Consider the following 25,068-nt stretch of genomic DNA (forward strand, 5'->3'; position numbering starts at 1 on the left):
TGTACCTGGCAAATAATCACAATGGAACATGCCGTTCTGGAAACGTGCTTTGTTAAACCTTAAAAAGCCACTGCTGACTTGGTTGTTTAAAGGTACCTTAGGGTTTTCTGAGATTGTTTGCGGGCTCTTTGATGCTGGAGAATGCAGTGGTTTCATTCCTTCTGCACTGAAGTTGGTGGCCTGTGCTAGTGGAATGATGGAAGCGGACCTATTTAGATTACCCTCCAGCCATAGCAAAGTCCTTTAGACCCAAGAATGTGATGCCGGCCTCTGCTGTGTGTAAACGCAGGGCGTCCATCTGACAGATCTCACAAGTTACACTAGTGAACTTGGCTTTAGGCAATGAGCTGCCTCATCATCTATGGGAGCAGCTCACTTTGCGACCATGTGAAGGAGAGGGTGGACAGAGGAAACAATGATCGTTGCCTTTGTACTTTCTCCATCTGCTGTGCCAGCGGATATAACGTACTTTTCAGTGTATAAGATGATTTATTTTTTTACTGCAAAAGAATGTTAAAAATGGGCGCGGGGGTCATCTCATACACGGATAGTGCAGGGGGGGGGACGGGCGTTTGGTTGCTGTCGCGAGAAGGCGCTTTTAAGCGGCGATTGGGTGGGTGAGTGGCGTCTGCGGCAATGGCTGCTTTGGATTGGCGGCGGCGGCAATTATGCGTGCGATTTGTGGCTGCTTGCGGCGAGCTGGCAGATGCTAGCATTTCCCGTCCCCCAAAAAAGCTTTAGTCTCCCAAAATAGGGGGCATCTTATACACGGGAAAAATACGGTAGTGATTGCTGTTTCAAAGTGCAACAGCCCCGCCACTTACGTGAAGGTTCAGTTCTAGGGGTCCACAGGGAACTGCAACAAAGGCAGAGACCCCTGGAACGACCCACCGGCGAGGTGGATGCTTGCTTGCCAGGCTCTGGGGACATTGTAGGAGGGCTCAGGGTTGTTCTCAGAGCCAGCTAAGCAAGGAAAACCTACTGGGTGTTCGGGGGGGGGGGGATAAATGGAGAGAGGGAAATGGCAGGTTTTCTAAACTCTCCATTTATTCCCCCCAACACCTGCAATTGGAAGTTGTGTGCCCACTGTACACCTTCCTCAGCCCCTAGCTCACACTTCTCAATATAACCCTGTGTAATTGCAGGTCAAGGCTTTCACGTATAATAATAATAATAATAATAATAATAATAATAATAATAATATTTGTACCCCGCCCATCTGGCCCGGCCTCCCCAGCCACTCTGGGCGGCTTCCAACAAAGATGAAAGATACACTAAAATGTCACATATTAAAAACTTCCCTGAACAGGGCTGCCTGTATGAGGTTGCTTTCCGATAAGGTGTGTTTTTTCGTTTTAGTGTTAACTTTCTCTCTACTGATAAGAGTGGAGTGCTGTAGAGCCTCTTTACAAAACTTACAACGCCTCACAGTTTAATGCTTGCAGATACCATAGGGGTATCTGAGACTTCCAGGTAAAGGGCGGTATAAAAATTCAATAAATAATAATGATAATATGGCAACTTGGTGTGTAGATTAACTATTATGGACAAGCCTATTACCAAAAAAAGAAAAAGAAAAAAAGAACTAGGCTTATTTCAAATACAATCCCACCTAGTAGAGCATTCAGCTGCTTATTAAACACTGATAAGTGGTATTTGGAAGTATGGAACACTTTTAAAAGTAATTTCTTCAAAGTCCCTAAAAAGATGCCAGAAGAAAACGGTTAACAAAAAACAAGAACTGTGATGACATGTGATGGCATTTAAGAAGACTGATCATAAACTGAATTGTATTTTACAATAATATAACAGAGAGAAGTACTGAGAAATTTCTGTTCCTCAGGTTCCACTTTGGCACAGCAACAGTTTTGACCCCACGTGAACTGGAAGGTGAGAGGCATGGGGCGAAGCTTGGTTTGGGCTATCATCAGGCCGCCTACAGTGACAAAGGGCTTTTGATTTCAGCCGGGAGCACCAACTGCTGTGGAGGAGTTTGGCACTCTCCTCCCAAAAATGCTCAGCTGCTCATATTCCAGCCAGAGAGACTTGGAGGACTCCTGTCCTTCGCTGACCGTTTTGTACTGTGCCTTCCCAAACTTTTCTATGTCTTCAGCCAGCTTGGGTTATTTGGTAACTGTAAAACAAAGCTAAATGGCTTACAACATAACATTTGTGCTTAAGTAATAGGTGCTATTTCCTGGTACTGTGGCCAGACTTTTATTGCAGGGACCAAAAGGCTGTTTTTTTGCCTTCGCTGTATCTTGTGTGTCTTTTTATTTTTTAAGATGGACACTTCTTGTCCATTCTTGTAATTCAGTAACATCGGGTTTCTTCCCCCACTGTACTGAACTTAGCAGGTGCTGTTTGCCCTTTTCATAGTGTTGCTTTTACGTAAGACTTAAAGCAAGAGACTTGATGTTCGTTCAAAAAGCACATTCTGCAAGGTTACAATTCAAGGACAGGACTGGGGGACAGGACAGGACTGGCTTATACCTGTGGCCAGTTGCCAGGCAATGCCTTAGTGCCAGGTAACTGATAGGCGGTGCTGGAAGCTGTGAGATAGCTCAGTCAGTAGAGCATGAGGCTCTTAATCTCAGGGCCGTGGGTTCAAGCCCCACATTGGGCAAAAGATTCCTGCATTGCAGAAGGTTGGACTAGATGATCCTAGCAGTCCCTTTCAACTCTACACAACTTGGTGGTTATACCAAGCAGGGTCAGTAGCAAGGGCATTTGGCTAGCTATTTGTAGGACCTGCTTTAATTCCCTAAAACTCTAAGCCTGGATACTTCATTTAACAAAACCTACTACCATAAAATGTGTCCGCCGGCTTCAGATCCTGTGACCCAACTGTGACAAGTGTATGGCTGAACACTGAAAAGCGGCACATTATTAATACTTGAAACAATAGTGGAAACTTATTTTGAGGGTTGGCAGTAGTGTTACACAGTAGCACTGGGCAAAGATGTCCAGCAAGCCTGGTTAACGGAAATTGCAATTTATCCCATTTATCTGGGAGTAAGCGCTATTAAAGTTCTTGAGACTTCCTTCCAATTAGATACGTACAGGAGTGTGATGTGAAGAACTTTCTCTGTTGAATTTGACCTGGCTCATACTACTGTTTGGTCAGCGGCCATTGCCTTTCGCTGATCATGAAAGCAATTGTTTCCACCCCAGTTTCATTTGTGTTGTTAGATCTTGGCTTTCTAACAGGAGAAGTGGATAACTGCAAGTGTTTATCACAAACGTATGTGGATTATTGCTAGTACAACAAAAGGCACAATTTTAAACTAGATGTGGGGGAGCACAGACCTCTTCTCAGGGAGGGCTCCAGGCTTGGCATGTGTGTCCAGCTGCCTTGGCACGTTCATTCATAACAAGGAACGATAATCACTGGCATTATCTGGCAAAAGTAGGCAGCGCCGTTGGGAGTATACAAGCTGCCATCTGCCCTGTAACAATTCTGTCGAAATGCTGACCCCATTTCAGCTGATGAAACATTAAATCGCAATCAAACAGCAAACCTTTCTCACTTTCACCAAGTGATTCGTTGATGTATTTATAGTGTAGTGATCCAAACCAGATCGTATGCTCGGCAAAAATGCTCGTGCCCAATATATATTTTTTCCTGTTTCTCCTTTCAACATCTGCGTAAGAAGAAGTTTGAGTGGGTGGGGATGCTTGTGAAAGGGAAATGTAAACAATGTTGAGCATTCAGATCTGGTATGCACTTATCTCTGCCACATGATGCAAGAGTTTAACTTGATGAGTCTTCGTGTTTAAAGGTAAAAGTAGGTGTGTGTTTTTTTGTTTTAAGGAATTTTGTGGCAGTGGGAGACTTCTTAGACTTTGGTTTTGGTTGCTATATATTTTAGCTCAGAGATGGAAAACCTGTAGCAGCCTCCTAGCCATTGGACCACAGCTCCCATCTTCGGTTACCAGTGGTTACTGGGTGGACTTGATGGAAGCTGGAGTTCACTATAGTCAGGTAGTCCCTATTTTACCATTAGTTTCACAGGAAAGTGAGGCGACCAGTAGGACTGGGCCATATATCAATACATCGTCCAAAACTGCTTTGAAGCCCACATCGGTTTTGCAATTTTTGACCTGGCACTATATCGTGAATCATGGTGTGTGTATGTGCTGTGCAAAAATCACAATGTGGGAAAAGCCATGAAGCCAGTACGTTGTGATGTTTAGCTGGTGGTGCATGACAACGTTGAAAGCCAGATACCGCCCAGCCCTACTGTCCAGCCAATGTAGGTGATAGAATTGCCACATTGTGGGTATGAAACTGTATTTGCACAAATGAATTCTCTGGGAAAGTCACAACTATTTGTTTCTACAGCGCTCCTTGAGGGAAATCGATCCTGTGGAGAAACACAGAGGGCTGAAAGCCTTCAGCCACCTGCTTTGCAGTCGGCATTCTTAACAATATTTTAATTGATGCTATGCAGCGGTGAAATTTAATTTACTATAGCCCATTGCCGAAGCACAAGAGACCCAGTACTCATGGTCTCTTAACAGGCTGAAACAAAAGTCAGGGCTGTGGAGTTTATAAACAACACATTACCAAACCTCATATATTCATTCTTTTCCTTTTGATGGTGGAGATAGATGAGTCTAATAGCAACACACATATATATTGTTCAAGTCAGTCCCAAAACAAGAGATAGGAAGCAGTGTTCTTCAAAGCAGTGAAGAGACTGTTGTGCTGCCAAATGTCAAAGGGCTCTTCCATCGTAAGCTGTTTCCAGTTCTCAGCCACCACTTCCTGCTTCTCATACTGCGCCTTTCCTATTGCAGCTTTCCTGAATAAGAATGAATCAGGAGAGAGAGAGAAAGCATTTTAATTCTTCCGTGCCACTAGTCTACATAAAACATCGTTTTCCATGAACTTTAGTAGTTAAATTACGAATCTCATTTTCCACTGATAATCAAGACTTTGCATGTTCTCCATAATTTGCGCTGCACTGTGATATCTTGTTCAGCCCCATCACTGTGTTTTCCAGTGAATTACAGCCCAGCAGAACTGACGAAAACTGACAGCAGTTCTGTTAATTCTGCTCAGAAAAGAGAGGTGTGGTGGGAAGAACAACTGAAGATTGGTATCTCACTGCTGTGTGCAGAGCAATAAAGCGCAGCTTAGGAAATCTAAAATTTATCTTAAAAGGATGTCCATGAGAAAGTACAGATCCTCAGTAAACTTTTATGGGAAAGGTCTATCTTCCATAAAGCAGGGAAATTTGGACTGCCTGCAGGCTTCAGTGCTTACTGTCTCATAATTCTGGGGTTTGGGGCCTTCCTGTTCAAGCACATAGCGAGGCTCTAGCTATGTTCTGAACTATGCAATTTGTGAGAAGTAACAGTATGCCTTGAGGGGGCTGGTGCAGATGCCAGCTTCCTTTCTTGGGACTGCCTTGGTGTGTGTGTGATGCTTTTGGTCAAGAACGCCAGAGGCATGTAAGATCAGGCAGGAAGACTAGTGGGGAGCATTGCTTTAGCAGCTGTATGTGTCACTCTGATGGGTCTCGCATCTCAGCATGGCTGTGTAAGCAACACTCCCATCACCTTTGATGTGTAATGAGCATATGTCTCTAGCTATCGGAATCAAATGTGGTGGTAAGAGGAAAGGGGGAGGTTGGTCTGCCAGGCTGCATCGAACCAGTACCGAGAGATATGCTGGGTTTGATAGTCACTGCAATCTCCAAACCATTGTGGGGCGCACGTGCGTGCATATTAACACTTCATATGTTAATGCAAAAATGCCAAGGGTCTCTTTTCTCCTGGCCAGGTAACAGACCTCAAATGCAAAGCACCAAATTTCTCCAAACTGGGCAGCAGAATGTGGGTACGTGTTTGCCTGTTTCATACCACCTACCCAAGCTTTTTTCCAGCTCTCCATCTTTCTGTCATGCTCGCTGACGACGCTTTTCCAGTTAGCAAATTCCTTTGACCAGGTATCCTGGTAGCTGCTGCCTGCAAACAGTAAGCAATTAAATGACAAAGCTGGCACCTGTTGAGAATTCAAGCACTGGTTTCTTTAAAAACATCATATCAAAGAACCATAACTGGGACTTCCCTCCTAAACATTTGACCCTTTCCAATACTTAGCATACCCGAGTAGCAATTGTGAAAACCAAAACATTCGTTCAGCACGGCAACATTTCTGGGAACGCACACACAAGCAAACACCCCGCCCTTGCAAATGGCAGTCAACTCTTGTGCAGTTTGCGAAACCTAAGAAGATGAATATGAGTTTCACATATAGAATGGATTATGTGGGAGTAAGACCACATATATGGGACGCGGGTGGCACTGGGTTAAACCACAGAGCATAGGGCTTGCCGATCAGAAGGTCGGTGGTTTGAATCCCCGCGACAGGGTGAGCTCCCGTTGCTCGGTCCCTCTCCTACCAACCTAGCAGTTCAAAAGCACATCAAAGTGCAAGTAGATAAATAGGTACCGTTCAGGTGTGAAGGTAAATGGCGTTTCCATGTTCTGCTCTGGTTCGCCAGAAGCGGCTTAGTCATGCTGGCCACATGACCTGGAAGCTGTATGCCTGCTCCCTTGGCCAATAAAGTGAGATGAGCACCGCAACCCCAGAGTCATCTGCGACTGGACCTAATGGTCAGGGGTCCCTTTACCCCTAAGAGCGCATATGCGTGGACCAGTGTGTTCGCTTCTATTAAACTGCCCAGCATCAGGATTCCAGCTTTTCCCACAGTTCACAACCTCTGCGGCCTTCTGTTGTGACCACAACCAATGACTTGTGGCCAAATGAGTCTGTATTTTTAAGTGCCACTAACTTGTATCTCACAAAAGGGAGTGAATCAAAATAAAGAGGGATTTTTATGCCTCTCTGGGTTTACGCCGCCTTTGTAGGTGACACCAGATCTGAAGTTCTGCCTGCTTAAATTTCCCAAAACACGTCACTCCTTGACATGGCACCATTACCTTCAACAGTGATGTAGGATGTGGAGGTTTTGGTTCCAGCTTTGGAGATCACACGGCAGCAGTATTCCGAATCTTGCACTACAGCATCTTTCACCCAGCTTAGAAGATGCAGTCTTCCATCAGCCAGAGCCTGGGTCTGCTGGCTCACACACACTTCCATTTTCTGCCCATTTTTTTCCCAAACAAAGTATGCATCTCTGGGTCCTGTGGAAAATTGCAGTTGGCTAATTATTATGACAGATGGTATACGAAGTCCCTTTAAAGCAGGCATTGGGAACTGCAGGTGACAAGGCCTCACCTGGACTCCTCATTTGGCCCATGAGGCCATCTTCTCCCAGCCACACCCACCTATCATTCACCTGATGTCACATGATATACTACTACTACTAATTAAATTTATATACCTGGGGAGAGCGTTCCACAGACAGGGAGCCACTGCAAAGAAGGCCCTTTTTCGTGTTGCCACCCTCCGGACCTCTCATGGAGGAGGCACACGAAGGAGGGTCTCGGAAGATGATCTCAGGGTCTGGGTAGGTTCATATGGAAAGAGGCAGTTCTTGAGGTATTGTGGTCCTGACCCATTTAAGGCTTCATAGGTCAAAACCAGCACTTTGAACTGGGCCCGGAAACTAATTGGTAGCCAGTGCAGTCGGACCAGGATCGGTGTAATATGCTCAAACCGTCTTGCTCCGGTGAGCAACCTGGCCGCTGAATTCTGCGCTGGCTGAAGTTTCTGAACCGTCTTCAGAAGCAGCCCTTTGCAGTAATCTGACCATGAGGTCACCAGAGCATAGTCAACAGGCTATCCCTGTCCAGATAGGGGTGTAGCTGGGCCACCAGCCGAAGCTGATGGAAAGCACTCCGGGCCAATAATAATAATATAACAACTACTTTGTTATTTGTGCCCCACCCATCTGACTGGGTTGCTCCAGCCACTCTGGGCGGCTTGCAGCACATACAAAAACATAATAAAACATTGAACATTAAAAACTTCCCAATACAGGGCTGCCTCCAGATGTTTTCTAAAAGTTGTATAGTTCTTTATCTATACATCTGATGGCAGGGCATTCCACAGGGCGGGTGCCACCACTAAGAAGGCCCTCTGCCTGGTTCCCTGTAACCTCACTTCTTGCAGTGAGGGAACTGCCAGAAGGTCCTTAGAGCTGGACCTCGAGGTCCGGGCTAAACAATGGGGGTGGAGACGCTCATTCAGGTATATATAGGCGCAAAGGAACAATGCTGACCCTTGGAGCACACTTCTTTGCAAGCGTAGCTTGTGTTCACTGTCTTTTTCAAATGTGGATTTTTTTTCCAACTCTCCCTAGGAAATGGAAATGGAAGTGTTTTGCACTTTAGCAAAAACACCCTTTTTTGAACCTGGAAACTGATCTCTTTCTTCGTTTACAATGAGATGCAACACTTCTCCCTTCAAAGCACTGGTCTCTTTTCATGCACTTCTCTTTCATGTGACGCCTTTGGTCCAGCTTGTAAATTTTGCTGTGACTAGCTATCCTTTTATTTGAGCCTTTTAACTGAGACCGTGGCAAGGCCCAATCGGCAGGATGAGAGCTGAGAGCATGGCAGGGCCAGCTCACAGCTGTACCAGGTTATATTGGGTCGACAATATTTTAGGGGTGTCAATGAAGCACACTGCACATAGCAGAATGCCCTGACAACTTGGGAGTCATATGACTGTGTGTGATTCAAGTGTTGTCCGCCAGCACAATCTATGGCGTTTGCAAGAGATCATGGAGAGAACTTCTCAGATCACACGACATGGGGCAGCAAAGTATCCGGAAGTGCTTTGAACACATAGGCCAAAGTAGTCTACAAACTCCTGCCTAATTTCCCTTTTATAGCAGTAGGTGGAACAAGAGACTATTGGGGAGATGTGTGTCCACACAAGCAGAGGGTTAATACAATCTGCAGATTGGGGGTGGGGGCGGGAAGGGGGAAGAATATGAAGGAGCTTCTGGACCAAATCCACCGCTCTGCAATTCTAAAGACACAATTATCTCAATATTATTTCCAAAACGTCAGTCCTCTTGGAAGCCGGTCAAAACATATAATTCACACAACTCATTTTCCAAGCAGGCTACCCAAAAGAAACAATCTGTTCCGATATAGCCTGCAGATAACTTCAGCAACCTACAATCTTTTTGGTGGCTTCCCAGTCGTGGACAGGCAATCTGGGGGGGTGAGAGAATAAGTGCTAGCTGAGCTGCTTTGCTCTGTTTCCTGTGATCATCTCAGGAAGCAGGACTTGTCTCTCTCCTCCGTTTCCTCCAGCACAAACTATAGATGTGCATTCATTTATTTTACGCAAAATGAAAATCTCGGTAGCAAGTCCTTTGCCGAATCCTCTTGGTTGCACTTTGTGGAAGGAGATGCATCTTTCTTGGGGCTGTGCATGTACAAAGAATCCAATTCACAGCATCCCATAAAAACCTACCCTTTCTGTTTGTAGGAATGGAATGCTACAAAACATCATTATCTCCCTGACACCTTCATCTGTTTTCTTTCTTTCTGATGGGCGAGGGAGCGCTTCAGTGAACAGATATCATTTGCTCCCTCTCCCTGCAGCCATTCCCCATTCATTCCAAGGGAAGAGGCAATTCAGCATGGCTCCTTCACGGGCATGAATGGGGTGGCAGAGATCCAAAAGCACCGCTGAGTGCAAGCACCATCTCTCAACCTTTCTGAAGAAATCAAAGATCTCTGAAATATGCATAGTTTTTCCCGTATCAGTGGGCTAAAAAGCAACTTCAAGTGCATTGCCGTTTTAGGAAAGTGTTGTTCTACTTTAAAACATAAGAGCGGCGCTTGTGGATGTACGAAAGGTGCAACTAATTAAGCATCTTGTTCCACAAAGAGGCCAGTAATAATAATAAATGCCAAGCACGTGGCTCTAAGAAACTGACATGGAAGGCAGGAAGGAAATAGCCCTCTCTTGCTGCTACTCCCCAGCCCATTTCAGTTCCTTGTATGCTTGCCCTATACTTGCTCTATAGCGTATCACAAAATGCTATTTGTATTTATTTTTTAAGTGGCAGCAGCCCCAATTTGGATCGCAAGGGTCTCTACAGTCCGTCAAGGAAACAAAACATTTTGAATACTTACATTCCACTTTATCTCCTCCTCCTGGATGCTTGAAGGATCAAAGAAGTCAAAAGTTATAGGGTGCGTCAGTTAAAAGGCACACACAATAATTAGTACATTGGGATCGATAAGGTATTCAGAAGAACATATACTGTCAGCATTTTATTTTTTGAAAGTACAGGAATGCACAAAAGGATAGAAATAACCTATGTGGAACTCGTAGACTTTGTAAGTGTGTTTTCCAGAGTTTTGCAGGACACGCACCTTCTCTATGAAAAAAGGCCGGCCTATAGCTATTTCCACATGGAATCAGTATCTGACCCAGGAGACAGCTGCCTCAATGTAAAATTCTATGCAGCTCTAGTGAAAAACAAAGAATTCAAGTGAGTTCGGCCACTTGGTGAGCCACTACTAAGAGCCTTCTATCAGGGTTCTGAGTCCATCTTCCACAATATTGTCCACATTGACTGATGGTGGCTCTCTGGGACTTCAGACACGTTGCCTCTCTCTGCCCAAGGACTGAACTTGGGAGCTTTTGCATGCAAAGAAGATGCTCTACCGCAGAACGTCAACCCTTCCCCAGGCATAGCTCCCCTAAGGAACCCCCACACAGATGCAATTTGGATTTGCAAATCTATGCGCAAGAATAATACAAGATTAAATCCCACTGGTCACAATGGGCCGTACCGCTGAGTAGATTTGTATAGGATTATGTTACATTTCTTCTATTCGCTCAAGGCTCTTAATGCAATTATATTTTGCAAGTACACAGCTCCCTACTTATCAGATTTATCATCCCGTTTGCTTTCATTCACACAGTTCAATCAACGTAATTGGCATTTCACAAAGCCTCCTAAGCGGGGAAAAGGGGTAGCTGACATGGTTCACTCCCTGCCTCCCTTGGTTGAACACTACTTGAGGGTCTGTGCTGTTAAGGCACGTTGGGGAAAGGTTCCTGCTCCCTAGGGGTTAACCTAGGGATGCAGGTGGCCCTGTGGCCTAAACCACTGAGCCTCTTGGGCTTGCCGATTAGAAGGTTGGAATCTGCACAACAAGGTGAGCTATTGCTCTGTCCCAGATTCTGCCAACTTAGCAGTTCTAAAGCACACCAGTGCAAGTAGATAAATAGGCAGAAAGCTAAACGGCATTTCCATGCACTCTGGTTTCCGTCACGGTGTCCCATTGTGCCAGAAGCTACTGTTAGATCCATCATGAGAGGTCCGCCAGCTTCTAATCACAGATACCAGTAGCCTTCCAAAAAGCAAACTTGCCTTATTATCGCTCCCTAGCTCCCTAGGATTGCCTCCTTTCATTGTGGCAGAAACCTGGGCAGTGCTGAATGTCACATCCATTGCCAGGTGTGTCCTGATGGAAATAGAAAAGGGCTTTCCCCTTGGCCTGCCTGTATATCCACTCAGTTGCCAAGTCCTTTTGTGACATCACAAGAAACCCACAGCCAATGGCAACAGCTGGGGAGGCATCATCTTCATTGCTTTGAGCCTCACAATGGTGGGTGGACCTATTAGTGATTGTGTGCTTGTTTATTCAGGAAGCGGGTGGAGCTCTGGTCTAAACCACTGAGCCTCTTGGGCTTCCCAATCAGAAGGTTGGCGGTTCGAATCTGTGTGACGGGGTGAGCTCCCATTGCTCTGTCCCAGCTCCTGCCAACCTAGCAGTTTGAACGTACGCCAGTGCAAGTGGATAAATAGATACCACTATGGCAGGAAGGCATGGGACACAGGTGGCGCTGTGGGTTAAAGCCTCAGCGCCTAGGACTTGCTGATCGAAAGGTCGGCGGTTCGAATCCCTGCTGCGGGGTGCGCTCCCGCTGCTTGGTCCCAGCGCCTGCCAACCTAGCAGTTCGAAAGCACCTCCGGGTGCAAGTAGATAAATAGGGACCGCTTACCAGCGGGAAGGTAAACGGCATTTCCGTGTGCAGCTCTGGCTCGCCAAAGCAGCGATGTCACACTGGCCATGTGACCCGGAAGTGTCTCCGGACAGCGCTGGCCCCTGGCCTCTTAAGTGAGATGGGCGCACAACCCCAGAGTCTGTCAAGACTGGCCCGTACGGGCAGGGGTACCTTTACCTTTACCTTTATGGCAGGAAGGTAAATGGTGTTCCAATGCGCTCTGGTTTCTGTCAGTGTCCCATTGTGCCAAAAGCAGTTTAGTCATGCTGACCACATGACCTGGAAAGCTGTCTGCAGACAAACGCTGGCTCCCCCGGCCTGAAAGCGAGATGAGCGCCGCAACTTCATAGTCGCCTTGGACTTGGGAACACACCTTGCTGCCATTACAGGACAGACGTTCCTTTCTCTGCAAGAGTAACAACCCTGGGAAATCAGACTTCTAAAACACATGTGGAGCCTACAAAAGTGTTCACCCTCCAACTACTGGAGGGGTCAGGTAAGAGCACTCCTCTCCTCTCTCTCCTCTTCTTGATGCTAATTGTGTGGTGAAAGCAGAACAAAAAAACAGCCTCTCTGTGGCAGACGCTCTCTGTTGGGCCTGTGATGTTTGCAAGTATTTGCCAGGTAACTCACCCATCCCTGTACACAGTTCCAGGAATATTTGGTATTGCTATGTTTCATCTTGTAACATGTTGCAGGTGAGCAGTTTAGGATGCTCCAGGCCAGGTCAGAATACCAGTTCCAGGAAAAGATGTCTTTAGTGGCATCTCTGTTGTACCTATTTTCTCCCTCCACCCCACATCACCCCCTTTAAAGGAACGCTATTAAAACCAGCCCCATTGTTGCAGGGCATGACACTTTCTCTAGCTGAAGCTCTGGCAATATGGCTGGGGGAGGGGAAAGAGACTCAGGCTCAGGAGACTTGTGTACAGTCGTTCCAGATCTGTTCTGGAAGTCCGTTCAACTTCCAAAACGTTCGGAAACCAAAGCATGGCTTCTGATTGGCTGCAGGAAGCTCCGGAAGCCAACTGGAATCCGCAGAAGCCCCATTGGACGTTCGGCTTCCAAAAAAAGTTTGCAAACCGGAACAGTCACTTCTGGCTTCGAGGTTTTGGGAGCCAAAACGTTCTGGAACTAAGCTGTTCAGAAACCAAGGTACAATTGTACTTGTGGCTGCTGCCACAAGTCCTTTGTGTGCCACAGCTCACCAACTAGACAAGAGACCTGCCAAGTAGATTCTCTCCCCCACACCCATTCGCCACCTTCATGCGACTGCGAAACATTCCTTTGGAGATGCTGAGGAAAGCACACGCTAGCAAGCTAACCTACATGGTCAACCAGTGGACATTAATTTCTTGGGAGTCGCCACCAAACCCCGGTGGCCTCCGCCACTGCACAGCACAAAGCTGTCCTTAGAAGAAGAAACCAGTTCACACAACCAAGTTCCTTCTCAGGTGGTGAATTTCCTCCCACCTGCTGCTCCTAGGCTGACTTGGATTTTGGAAGCCTCAGAAATGGGTATCGTCAAGATTCATGGAGAACCTTGAATTCCATGTGGATCGAAGTCTAGGGAGACTGAAAAATAAATTAATAAATGACTGTGTGTTGGGGAAACTGGTTAAACCTGTGTATCGTTCCAGGAATCTGTGAAGACTTGCGGAATACTGAATGCTTGAAGATTATCTACTTCCTGCTACTATTGGGCAATAGTCAATATCAGTTGTACCCACAGCAGACCTGTTGAAAACAATGCCCTTAAATCCATTACCGTATTTTTCCCTCTATAAGACGCACTAGACGATAAGACGCACCTAGTTTTGGGAGGAGGAAAACAAGAAAAAAAATATTCTGAATCTCAGAAGCCAGAACAGCAAGAGGGATCGCTACGCAGTGAAAGCAGCAATCTCTCTTGCTGTTCTGGCTTCCAGGATAGCTGTGCAGCCTGCATTCGCTCCATAAGACGCACACACATTTCCCCTTACTTTTTAGGAGGGAAAAAGTGAGTCTTATAGAGCAAAAAATACGGTAATTTCAGAGGGTCTACTCTGAGTTTAACTAACAGGGTATTTATTATTATGATTCACATGAAAAGCTTCCTTGGGTTAGTAATAACACTGGACTGAGCAGATGTGCAGATGAATGAGCCTTCTGCTGTAAAACTCATGTTTCCAGAAAGTACCCCCCCTTGCCAAAACAAACCCAGTGCAGGTAATATCAAATCACCTAAGAAAAGCTTTGCAAGTCAGAATAAACTGAGAGGTGGCCAACGCCATCCTTCAAATTAATTTACTGCCTGTCCTATTTCTGGAGCTAATCTTAGATGAGGTCTCCCTGAAGGTCGCTGAAAATGAGATTATCAAGGATGGAAATTAAGTAGAGAGATGTGAGTAGCGGCGAAGTACGACTGCCAGGTAAGCTGCCAGGAAGAGCTTAGAGAATTGCTGTTGGGCTGCGGAAATCTTCAGTTGGGTACCAATTCAGTGACATTAGCTGTGATCACCATTCTGGTGGCACACAAAGGAACATAGGGGCCAGACCAATGGTCCACAGAGCTCAGCATTGTCTAAAATGACCGTCAGCGGCTATCCAAGGTTTCTCCTGGTCCTACCTGAAGACTGAATGTGGGGTCTTCTGTAAGTGCCACCCCTCAGAGCTATAGCTCCTCCACATGTCAAAACGGAAGACATTTGGACCAACCTAATAAAAATGTGTCAGGTTCCACTGGTGCTTATCACAGTCCATCAGGGGAAATAATTGAACCAAGACTACCTTATCACCAATTCCTAATAAAGTTGTAAACAGCAAGAGATTCTAATCACTACTATCTGTCCGTCTGTTGATGCATCATATATTTTGTTTTCTGTCACAAAGGAAATCTGCTAGACGGAGGCTCCTGAAGCATGAAAAGTGTGTATGTGACCACAGTACAATTTAATCTCGGAAACGAATGCAACATCTGGCGCAATTCCCCCATGTTGAGCTTTGCTGTGAGCTGAACGTGTAAGGATTTGAAACGCTATAACTTTGAAGATCCTTTCATGCAAAGCAAGCATTTGCTATGGCTTCTTGTCGCCCGGGTAGGAGGGAGAACTGGCAAGCCATGGCAGATCCCTTAAGTGGTGGGCAGGAAGTGTTTTCCCTGTGATCCTGCAAAGGCATGCCCATATCCAGCTGATGTTTGGGATAATTCATGCAATTGCAGGAAAGGCTACAAGCTGCTGTTCAGAAACCCAGGGAAAGAACTAGAAGAAATCAGGACCCAAGTTTTTTAAAAGAGAGACTGCAATCTCTCTTTAAATGTTTTAAAGGGAAACGTTTTAAAGGGAAACATTTTAAAGGGAAACATTTTAAAGGGAAATATTTTAAATTCTCGTTCAGCAAACCCTGTGACTCCGTGGGGAAGAGATGCACAAGGAAACATCATAATGAACTGGCACAGGAGGCTCTGTGCCTGGCCGTGGCTTGAGATAACTGAGGAACATTAAGGGGCTTCTGCCGTGTCAGCTCCTGCCAAATCCAGCATGAGGGGGAGATGGCCTGTGGTCCGCGCTGGATTTCTAATGCAGTGTTTCCCAACCTTTTTTGGGCAAAGGCACACTTGTTTCATGAAAAAAATCTCGAGGCACACCACCATTAGAAAATGTTTAAAAAATTAACTCTGTGCCTATATTGACTATATATAAAGTAACTCTCTTTAATAGGAATCAAATAAACACAAAGAAAGTATTTTATAATTACTTTATTATGAAATAGTAAGTAAACAGAAATATGAAAAATTATAAAATACTTTATTCAGTGCGCAACCTGGGCCTGTTTGGCTGAACACAAAGCTGATATTCTGGCTGGAATCATAGAAAGACACACACGTAGCTCTTCGTCAACAGCTCTCAGTCTCTCTGTGTATTTAGTTTTTATAGTAATCATGCTTGAAAAGCTCAACTCACAGAGATATGTAGTGGAAAATGGGAGCAATGTCAAAATAGCTTTGTTTGCCAGAAGGGGGAACTCCTTGGCAGTTTCCAACCAAAAACTGTCCAAAGGTAGATCAGCAAATCTTAGCTTGAAACCACGATTTTGTCTCAGTTCAGTTAGTTCCTCCTGCTCCTGTAAAGTCATGTCCTTTCCACCAACTGATGCTGAGCTATAAGGGTCCCTAACCCAGTCAAGGCATTCAGTGGAGACTGAAGAGAAATAAAATGGCAACTTCCCCTCGAGAGTTTTTAAATGTTTACCTATTATCTCACACAGTGCAGCAGTGTGAACACCTTGCCATTGCTTGGTGAGTGTGAACATTTCAAGATTGCCACTTTCCACGTGTTGATGCCAGAGTTGCACCTTTGAACGGAATCCATTTATTTTATCTGTACTTGTAAGCAGGTTTTCATTTTGGCCTTGCATTCATGTGTTCAGTTCATTCAGATGATGAAATATATCTGCCAGGTATGCCAGCCTTGCACACCACTCATCACTTGCAAGCAGCTTTGCGTAATCTGACCTCTCATTTGTCAGAAACACTTTAAGTTCCTCCCGCAGCTCATACACACGAACCAAGACCTTGCCACGCGACAACCACCGGACCTCCGTATGAAACAGCAAGGTTTTATGCTTCGCTCCCATCTCCTCACACAAAGCTGCAAATATGCGACTTTTCACGGGTCGTGACTTTACAAAGTTTACCATGCGCACAACATCGTCCAACACATGAACTAGGTCTGCTGGTAAAGTCTTGGCTACGAGGGCCTCACGGTGCAAAAAGCAATGCGTAACAATCACATCTGGATTTCTTTCCTTCACTCTGCTTACAGAGCCTTTGGTGTGCCCGACCATGGCTGCAGCTCCATCGGTGCAGACACTTGTGCAGTTTTCCCACTTAAGTCCTCCTTGTTCAAGGTATTCTGATGTGACCCGAAAAATTTCTTCTCCTGTTGCTTTTTCTGGCAATGCCTTGCAGAAAAAGAAGTTTTCTCTAATTGCATCACCATCAACATAACGCACATTGGCCAAGAGTTGAGCATGTCCACTGATATCAGTAGACTCGTCAAGTTGTAATGCAAATTTCTCACTGCTATGGATCTTTTCCAAAACCACACTTTCAATGTCTGCAGACATGTCATTAATACGTCTGGAAATTGTGTTGTTTGAGAGAGGGACTTTGGCTATTTCCTTAGCTGCTTCAGGTCCGAGCATCTCCTCTACAATAGCTTTGCAGGCGGGAAGTATTAATGTCTCTGCCACAGTGTGCGACTTTTTTGACTTGGCTATAAGTTCAGCAACGTGATAGCTAGCTTTAAGACCTCTTTCATTTACCTTTCAGTGGAGATGGAAGGAACCCCGAGGGTCGCCTCCTCCAACCCCCTGAAGCACCTGGCCGCCAAAAGGCTCCTTCCCGCCGGATCTAGTCCACCGCCCCGTCTCTTTCTGCACCCCCCCATCCTCCATTTATAAAAGCATGAATAAAATAGTTGCCTTTTTAGAAAAAAAAAGAAAAGAAGAAGGTTCAGTGCCTTTTGCTCCTTGCAAATTGGTGTATCTGATGGTGGGGGAGGGTTTTTTTTTAAAATAAAAACAAAAACAAAAAACCCCACTAGAACCCCTTTGTGACACCCACCCTGCTCACTTTCAGACAAACTTGGATGGGGGAAGGCGGCTTTTCTCGCCCAGGTTTTCCTCAAAGGAAAGTTTGCGGGACCACTGAGACAGCCGCCAAAAGCTGCCTGGGTGATGGAAGGAGCCGTCCATTCGGAAGAGCCTGAAAATTATGGCTAATTAATAATACCAGAGGAGCCCCCCCCCCCGCCTCCCTCTTCCCCTCGGGGAAGGGCACCATTCAGTCTCGACTGGGCGGGGGGACCATCTACTTCCCCATCCCCGCCCCCCGGAGCCGCGCCCGGCCGCCCCTTCGCAGGAGCTGAGATCCCAGCGCGGCGCCCGCTGCACCTGCCGGGGGCCAAGGAGGGTCCAGGGCCGGGGGGGGAGTTTGCTCTCCGGGAGCCCAAACGCGGCTGCTGTTGCGGCTGCTGCTTGTGGCAGGCTCCACATTGCGAGCGCAAAGCCGGCGAGCCCGTCGTCTCAAGAGCCAGGAAAGAGACGCCGACTCGCCCGCGCCGCTGCTGCTGCCAGACGGTCCGTCCTGCCCGGGCCACCCGCCTCCCGTCGCGGCTGCTTGGGAGGCTGCAGGGCGCTTTTATGAGCCGCAGCCGTCCGACGTTAAATGCACTGCAGAGAGTTCTTAAGGAGCCTGGGATCGATTTTGGTTAATCGCGGCTAACCGCGTCTGGGACCCTGTTTTACAAGCAGCTCGCAGCTCGGCTCGTTTTCTAAGCCACTGCCGCCCGACTCGCCCGCCTCCCGCCCACGGCACACCAGGCAACGTCTTGCGGCACACTAGTGTGCCGCGGAACACTGGTTGGGAAACACTGTTCTAATGAGAGATTCTTGGACGAGCTTCCCTGGCTGCCCACCTCCAGATGTGCGATGACAGTCTCGGATTGCCGATTGGGGAGGAAAACACTTTGCACAGCAGATGCTTGCTAGCCCTCTCATTTATTGCGCAGGAAATAATGAATGAGCCCAGGCATTAAAAATAGGCCCTGGCCTTGGTCTGTGTGGAATCAGGAACCGGACGAGATTGTATCTCTTTGAGGTAGAACATGGCCAGTATTTCCAGTACAGTAGTACCTCGGGTTATATATGCTTCAGGTTACATACACTTCAGGTTACAGACTATGCTAACCCAGAAATAGTACCTTGGGTTAAGAACTTTGCTTCAGGATGAGAACAGAAATCGTGCTCCGGCGGCGCGGCAGCAGCAGGAGGCCCCATTAGCTAAAGTGGTGCTTCAGGTTAAGAACGGTTTCAGGTTAAGAACGGAATTAAGCTCCAGAACGAATTAAGTTCTTAATCTGAGGTACCACTGTACTAACTGCTGTTGCAGTTCTTCTGCTGCTCCCCAGCCTCCTGATAAACAGCAAAAAGGTCCTCTCTCAGAGTGAGGAACTGTGGGTATCGTATCTCAGAGACTGCCTTGTGAATGCTATTGTGAGCTGCCATGGTGGAGAAACGCGCTCTCTTCCAGATCCTGCGCTCGGAATTCCTCACTCTGTGGAAGGACCACCTCGGTCCCTCGTCATTGAGGAGGTGGTTTGTGTGTGTGGCAGAGACCCTTGCCTTGCTGGATAGCTGAAGGCACCAGAAAAAGGTGGAACTGGGGGCGAACAATGAGGCAAGCAAAGGGGTCAAACTTGCTGCCCGCGGCCAAAGGCAACGATATAGTTCTGTGTACCCAGGCTACCTTGTGCCCTTGGCAAAGAGCTGTATTGGCACCTCCAAAGTCGGGAGAGACCGTGTTTCCTTCTGTGCTCCACCAGTGCAGCCATTGGGGTTGGGTCTGCTCAGTCCCTCCTCCCCATCCCCTTCGTCAGTCCATCTGTCTGTCTGCTAAACTCCCTCCCTCTGCTGGCTGCTTTCCCTTCTGCCTCCATCTTCCCTCCCTTTTTCCTCTTCCTGCTCCTCTTGCCTGCTCTTTCTTCCCTCCACTTACACTTCTAATAGTGACACTAGCCCACTGGGGAGGGGGCCCGAGGGCTGCTGAGATGGCCGACGCCAGTGACTGGATTCCTTGTGGACGGGCTCCTGGCCACTCTTAAGATTTTTTCACCCTTGGCAGGGGCCAACCTACCCGGCCCCTAGGTATGCCCTTGAATCTGCATTCCGATTGGGCCAGTCCTGGCCACCTTGTTCCAAATGGTTATTCTATGTCAGAAGGTTCCTTCTCTCCAGGAAGTCTATATTTAGAGAAAGAACCAGATAGCATGGAATTGGAGGTATGTAAGGCCCACACCAGACCTCCAGAGCCTTGATTTTTACAAGAAATGCCACAAGTCCACTATTTCGTCCATCTCACATTCCTAAGAGCAAGAGTTGCAAAATCAGATTCTTACGCCAGTTCAATGAATCCAGAATCCACAATCCTAGACAGAGACTGAAAAGACGACTCCACACAAAGAATCAAGAGAAAAAATGATCAGAGAAGTGGATTTAGGGGCTAAATTCTCTTTTGAGGCATCTGCCTTACGAGCTGAAACTGATAATTAAAACAGTACAGAAGAGCTTTCTTGAAAACCAGGCAAAGTCAAGAAGTGACTAGTGTGAAGTCTAGGTCCCTTGTAACTGCTGAAAAGTAGTTTTGTTTTCACAGGATGAGAAAAGCTTATGGCTACATTTCTGCAAGCAAGAAGACGGCCACATCAGCAAGTTTCGGACTATGCAGAAGTTCCATTTTAATCTCTGCCTCTTGCTATCCTTTTCAGAATTTTGGCTGAGAATCCTAGCTGATACAGTACTGTGTTTTCTGAGTAACACCCTATCTTAAAAGAAACAAAATGAAAAAGTAACCTGATTTTGCACAGTGAGCTACTTTGTTCAATTGCTTGTTATTCTGCAAAAAGTAAAGGAGGAATCAGATCTCTCTCGACGATAAGCTGCTTTGTGAATGTTATAAACCACAAGCAAGCCGGGAAGAGTTGCCACAGCCTCGTTCAGGAATGTGAAACTCCACAGATATATCAGGATAAGAAAACACAAGACTTGAGAAGCAAAGAACTCCGCTAAATCAGATGAAACGTCCACCCACAGCCAGCTGCTGCTTCTGGAAGTGTGGAGAGATGGAGGCTACAAGCTTCCTCCATTTCTTCCCTAGCAACTGATATTTAAGGGCGTGCTGTACCCTTAGAGGACGCCATTGCTTATTTCCTTCCACTGTGAAGACTCTTTAACTCTCCCCTTGTGTTTCCAGTTCTTTTGATCATTTACTGACTTACAACAGGCGTCTTACGTCTTCTCCAAGGTCTGCCAGACTTACTCAGGAGCCTCTAGTGAGGGACTTTATCAAAAGCTCCTTTGAAGTCTGTGGATATGGTATCTACTGAATTACCTGCATCTACACATGCTTGGAGGGACACGGGTGGCGCTGTGGGTTAAACTACAGAGCCTAGGACTTGCCAATCAGAAGGTCGGCAGTTCGAATCCCCGCGACGGGGTGAGCTCCCGTTGTTCGGTCCCTGCTCCTGCCAACCTAGCAGTTTGAAAGAGCATCAAAGTGCAAGTAGATAAATAGGTACCACTCCAGAGGGAAGGTAAACGGCGTTTCCGTGCGCTGCTCTGGTTCGCCAGAAGCGGCTTAGTCATGCTGGCCACATGACCCGGAAGCTGTACGCCGGCTCCCTCGGCCAATAAAGCGAGATGAGCGCCGCAACCCCAGAGTCGGCCACGACTGGACCTAATGGTCAGGGGTCCCTTTACCTTTACACATGCTTGATGCTCTCATAGAAATCCAATGGCTGAAGAGGCAGAACTTCCTCATGCAGAAGTTACTCCAGTTCTTTTTCAGAAGTCTGCTGTCCCAACTCTTCATCCTGACTTACCCCCAAGAACCTAAAAAAGTAGTCTTAAATTGCATACCTTCCAATTTTTGGCAGAGACTGATTTTACTGTCAAATGAATTATTATTAGAATCCAGTTCTCCAAGGACTCTTTACTATCTGGGTTCAGAGATTAGTTTTTTAGCCAGTCCACTGGACCAGGTTTTGGGGGTCCCTCAGACAAGTCTATGAAGCCTTTCTCCCTTCAGTTTGCCATTGCTAACGTCTGCTCACTCGCCCAGACAACTAGCTGGCAGACAAGGCGTAGTGAGGAAAATGAGTGTCTGTCACAGATGCTTCCCAATCAACACACTTTGATTTTATTTTTGCTTTCTTACACTTTTACCCATCTTCTTGTTGTTGTTTTTTACGCTGACGTCAATTCTCAATGCAAATCATTTTGGAAAGAAAGGCAGGATGCAAACACTTCCAATAAAATAAAATAAAAACCTTAGTTGTTTTTATGCATGGGTTTACAAATAAAATGCGTATCATGCTCTTGGACCCCAAGGTTCAAGAACAGTTGGACTTGCTGACATCTTGTTGTATGTTAAGAGCTGCAACAGCTGGTGGCAGAAAACGTGCCCGTTTAGATTTATCTAATCCTTCATTAAACAAATTCACTTAAAATGTAGTTTTGAACAGAATCTGAACAAGTTTATGGAGGAAATCAGAATTTAAGAGCAGGTTTAGATGTTGCATTTCTCAATTCACGTCGGCAATGCAGGATGTCAGCCTGTGCTTGTGTTTATGCCTGCATTGTGCCTACACCACGGAAGCCCTGCTCCTCTTCTCTGGCTTCTGTAGTCGCAGCAGCTGGAGAAAGCACTGAGAAAAGTCTGAAATTGCCGTAGTATCGTAACACGTCCTTGGCATACTTCTGAAATTGTGCTGCTTCAGAGCAAGACTGGATGTGTATCCTAAGCTACATTTTGCAATTCTTAAAGTTGTGAAATCCAGCTGATGAAGCAAGGGTTTTTGTTCTTCTAAACGAGACCTTGTAGAAATAATTAACTAGATCTCTGGGAAGACAGGGGAGGGGAGGAGAAATACTTTTATTATCAGAAGAGGGAAGAAGGGAAGTACCAACCAAGCAAAGTTGTATGTACCAAACTAAACATAGTACAAAAGCACATCTGATATTTGACGTCAATGGGCCAATTTCAGTACAGTGGTACCTTGGGTTACATACACTTCAGGTTACAGACGCTTCAGGTTACAGACTCCGCTAACCCAGAAATAGTACCTCGGGTTAAGAACTTTGCTTCAGGATGAGAACAGAAATCGTGCCCTGGCGGCGCGGCGGCAGCAGAAGGCCCCATTAGCTAAAGTGGTGCTTCAGGTTAAGAACAGTTTCAGGTTACGAACGGACCTCAGGAATGAATTCAGTATTTAACCCAAGGTACCACTGTACTGTACCTACAAACTGAATCACAAGAAGGAGAATAGCATAGATAAGATGTTTCTTGCCGTGCAGATGCAGAAAAGAGTGTGATTCACACAATATTCAACATTCCCATTGCCCAAGATAAGACTCACACAACCTACTTCCTTTGGTGTGATAGAATCTACAGGTGTTTTAAAAAAATATTTTTAGTAGAGTATATTATTTTAACTTCCCTTGTGCAACGTCTCAACCCTTGCACAATCAAGAGTTTGCTAGACCCTTAAAAATGTAGTATAAACACCAACAATTAGGAAACACTTGGCTGTGAGCGCTCCAGTTGGAGAGCAGCCTTTTCCAAAAGTGTCATGGGCTTTGAAAACACTCAAACTCAGGACGCAAGGGAGAAACGTGCTAAGAGGAAGGCACGCTTGGCAAATCCACACCGTGATCAACTCCCGCCCGGAAACCAATGTCCCCACTGTGGAAGGACGTGTGGATCCAGAATTGGCCTCCACAGTCACTTACAGACTCATTGTTAAAACCGTGTTTATGGAAGGCAATCTTACTCAGCTACGAGTGATCGCCAAAGAAGAGGAGACCCTGGAAAATCCAGGAAAAGGTGAACCAGGCCGTGGAGAGTCCTGACTTGGGGAAACATCTAACCATTCTGCAATACCAGTTCCACACACCATTACACATAGAAAGCATCAAGCAGAACTTCATCAATAGTGTCCATATGCTTATATTGTAGCAGGAAGTGGTAATATGATTGAATCACCATGAGCGAGGAAACAACTGCAAATAGAACCTGGGAGGAAGCAAGAAGCAGCATTACGTTTGTAATCTGATCAGCTGGATAACCAGCAGGACTAAGTCATGGCGGCACCTGATGATCTATAATAAATCACATTAAGCAGCCCAAGGGCAGTTCTTACCAATGTACTTATGGTGCTAAGCCCTTTGGCCTAATTAGAAGACACACAACAGCTACAGGGATGCATCATTTTATTTATTTCATCAGCTTGGTATATTAAGAGCAAGCCGAGTTATGGGATAAATCTTCAACACAGATTCCAAGGTTGAAGAAATGACAGAAAATTTCATTTAACTAGATTGGAGTTTGAAGGGACAAGAGGTCATGTTGTTCAGCAATGGAATGGTACATTCTATTCATTTAAAGAATTCGGTTTTATAGCTTTCTTTGGATTGCCATGTTCCAAAATTCTGATTTGTATTCCAAGCAAACAAAGGAAAATCACCTAAACCAGTGTTTCCCAAACTTGGATCTCTAGCTGTTTTCAGACTACAATTCTCATCATTCCTGATCACAGGTCTTGCTAGCTAGGGAGGACTGGAGTTGGTGGTGAAAGAATGGTGAGATGGTTTACTTGGAAATTGCATGCCTATCCTGAAAAGTGTAGATCTGAAGAACTGTAAATAAAGGGCTGGATTATTTAAAGAACCAAAACTAAAGATCACATCCCACCAACCCATGATTTTTTTAAACACAGATCGGGAGACATACATCAACACAGCATTGATTTCTAGATGGAAAACCAGTGCTTTAGCCTTAATATGGTTAACTCCAGCAGATATTTGACATAAGCCAGTTTATTAAAATTGTGAGTACGGTGGACCCTCCAGATATGAACTTAATTTGTTCCAGGGGTCAGTTCGCACCCCGAAAATTATGTAAATAGAGGCGTGCTTCTGCACATACACACACGGCAAAACCTGGACGTATACACTTCCGGGTTTGCCATGTCCGTAACCCGGAGATTCTGTATCCAGAGGGATACGTAAGTAGAGGTCAGACTGTACTTGTAAGTACAAAATTCCTGAAAAAGACGCTCTCAAATATACAGCACAAATAAACCAAAGTTTGGCAATATTTTTTGATCTGGAAAATGTTTCTGAAATGTCATTAAAGTTGTGGCAATGCTCCTATTTCCTGTAGCCACGTACGAAGGAAAAGACATTGGGGACTGATTCTAATGACTGACGTAAGAGAAGTTTTTAGAAGGGATGCTTTTAAAACCTGTGTGCACAACTTGCAGGGTGCGTAAGGCCCTTCCAAGCCGACATCACTGATTTCTGCTGCCTGGGGAGACCCTACGCCCCCATTTTTTGCCACCAAACAATGCTGACTGTGATGGGAGGAAGGATCGCAGTTTCCCATCCTCAACACAAACCTTTTTGGCGCCCTGACCTCTCTTGCCATTCGACTTCTTGGACTCGTGCACAAAAGAAGTTAAAGCAAATGCAATTTGGTGAATGCAACCCTCAGGGATGGGTAACAG

The 25,068-nt window shown here is 46.0% G+C and overlaps 1 long non-coding RNA gene across 1 annotated transcript; it reads right to left on the reverse strand.

The window, feature by feature from the left end:
• Window positions 1-4,537: 4,537 nt before the first annotated feature.
• Window positions 4,538-7,114, reverse strand: LOC309380647. Its single transcript, XR_014172990.1, has 3 exons — window positions 6,955-7,114; window positions 5,879-5,976; window positions 4,538-4,808 (listed from the first exon to the last, which is right to left on the reverse strand). It is a non-coding gene; the product is annotated as an uncharacterized lncRNA (long non-coding RNA).
• Window positions 7,115-25,068: the final 17,954 nt, after the last annotated feature.

The sequence above is a fragment of the Podarcis melisellensis genome, assembly GCF_964234715.1.
Source record: "Podarcis melisellensis genome assembly, chromosome: 11".
NCBI classification, from domain to species: domain Eukaryota; kingdom Metazoa; phylum Chordata; class Lepidosauria; order Squamata; family Lacertidae; genus Podarcis; species Podarcis melisellensis.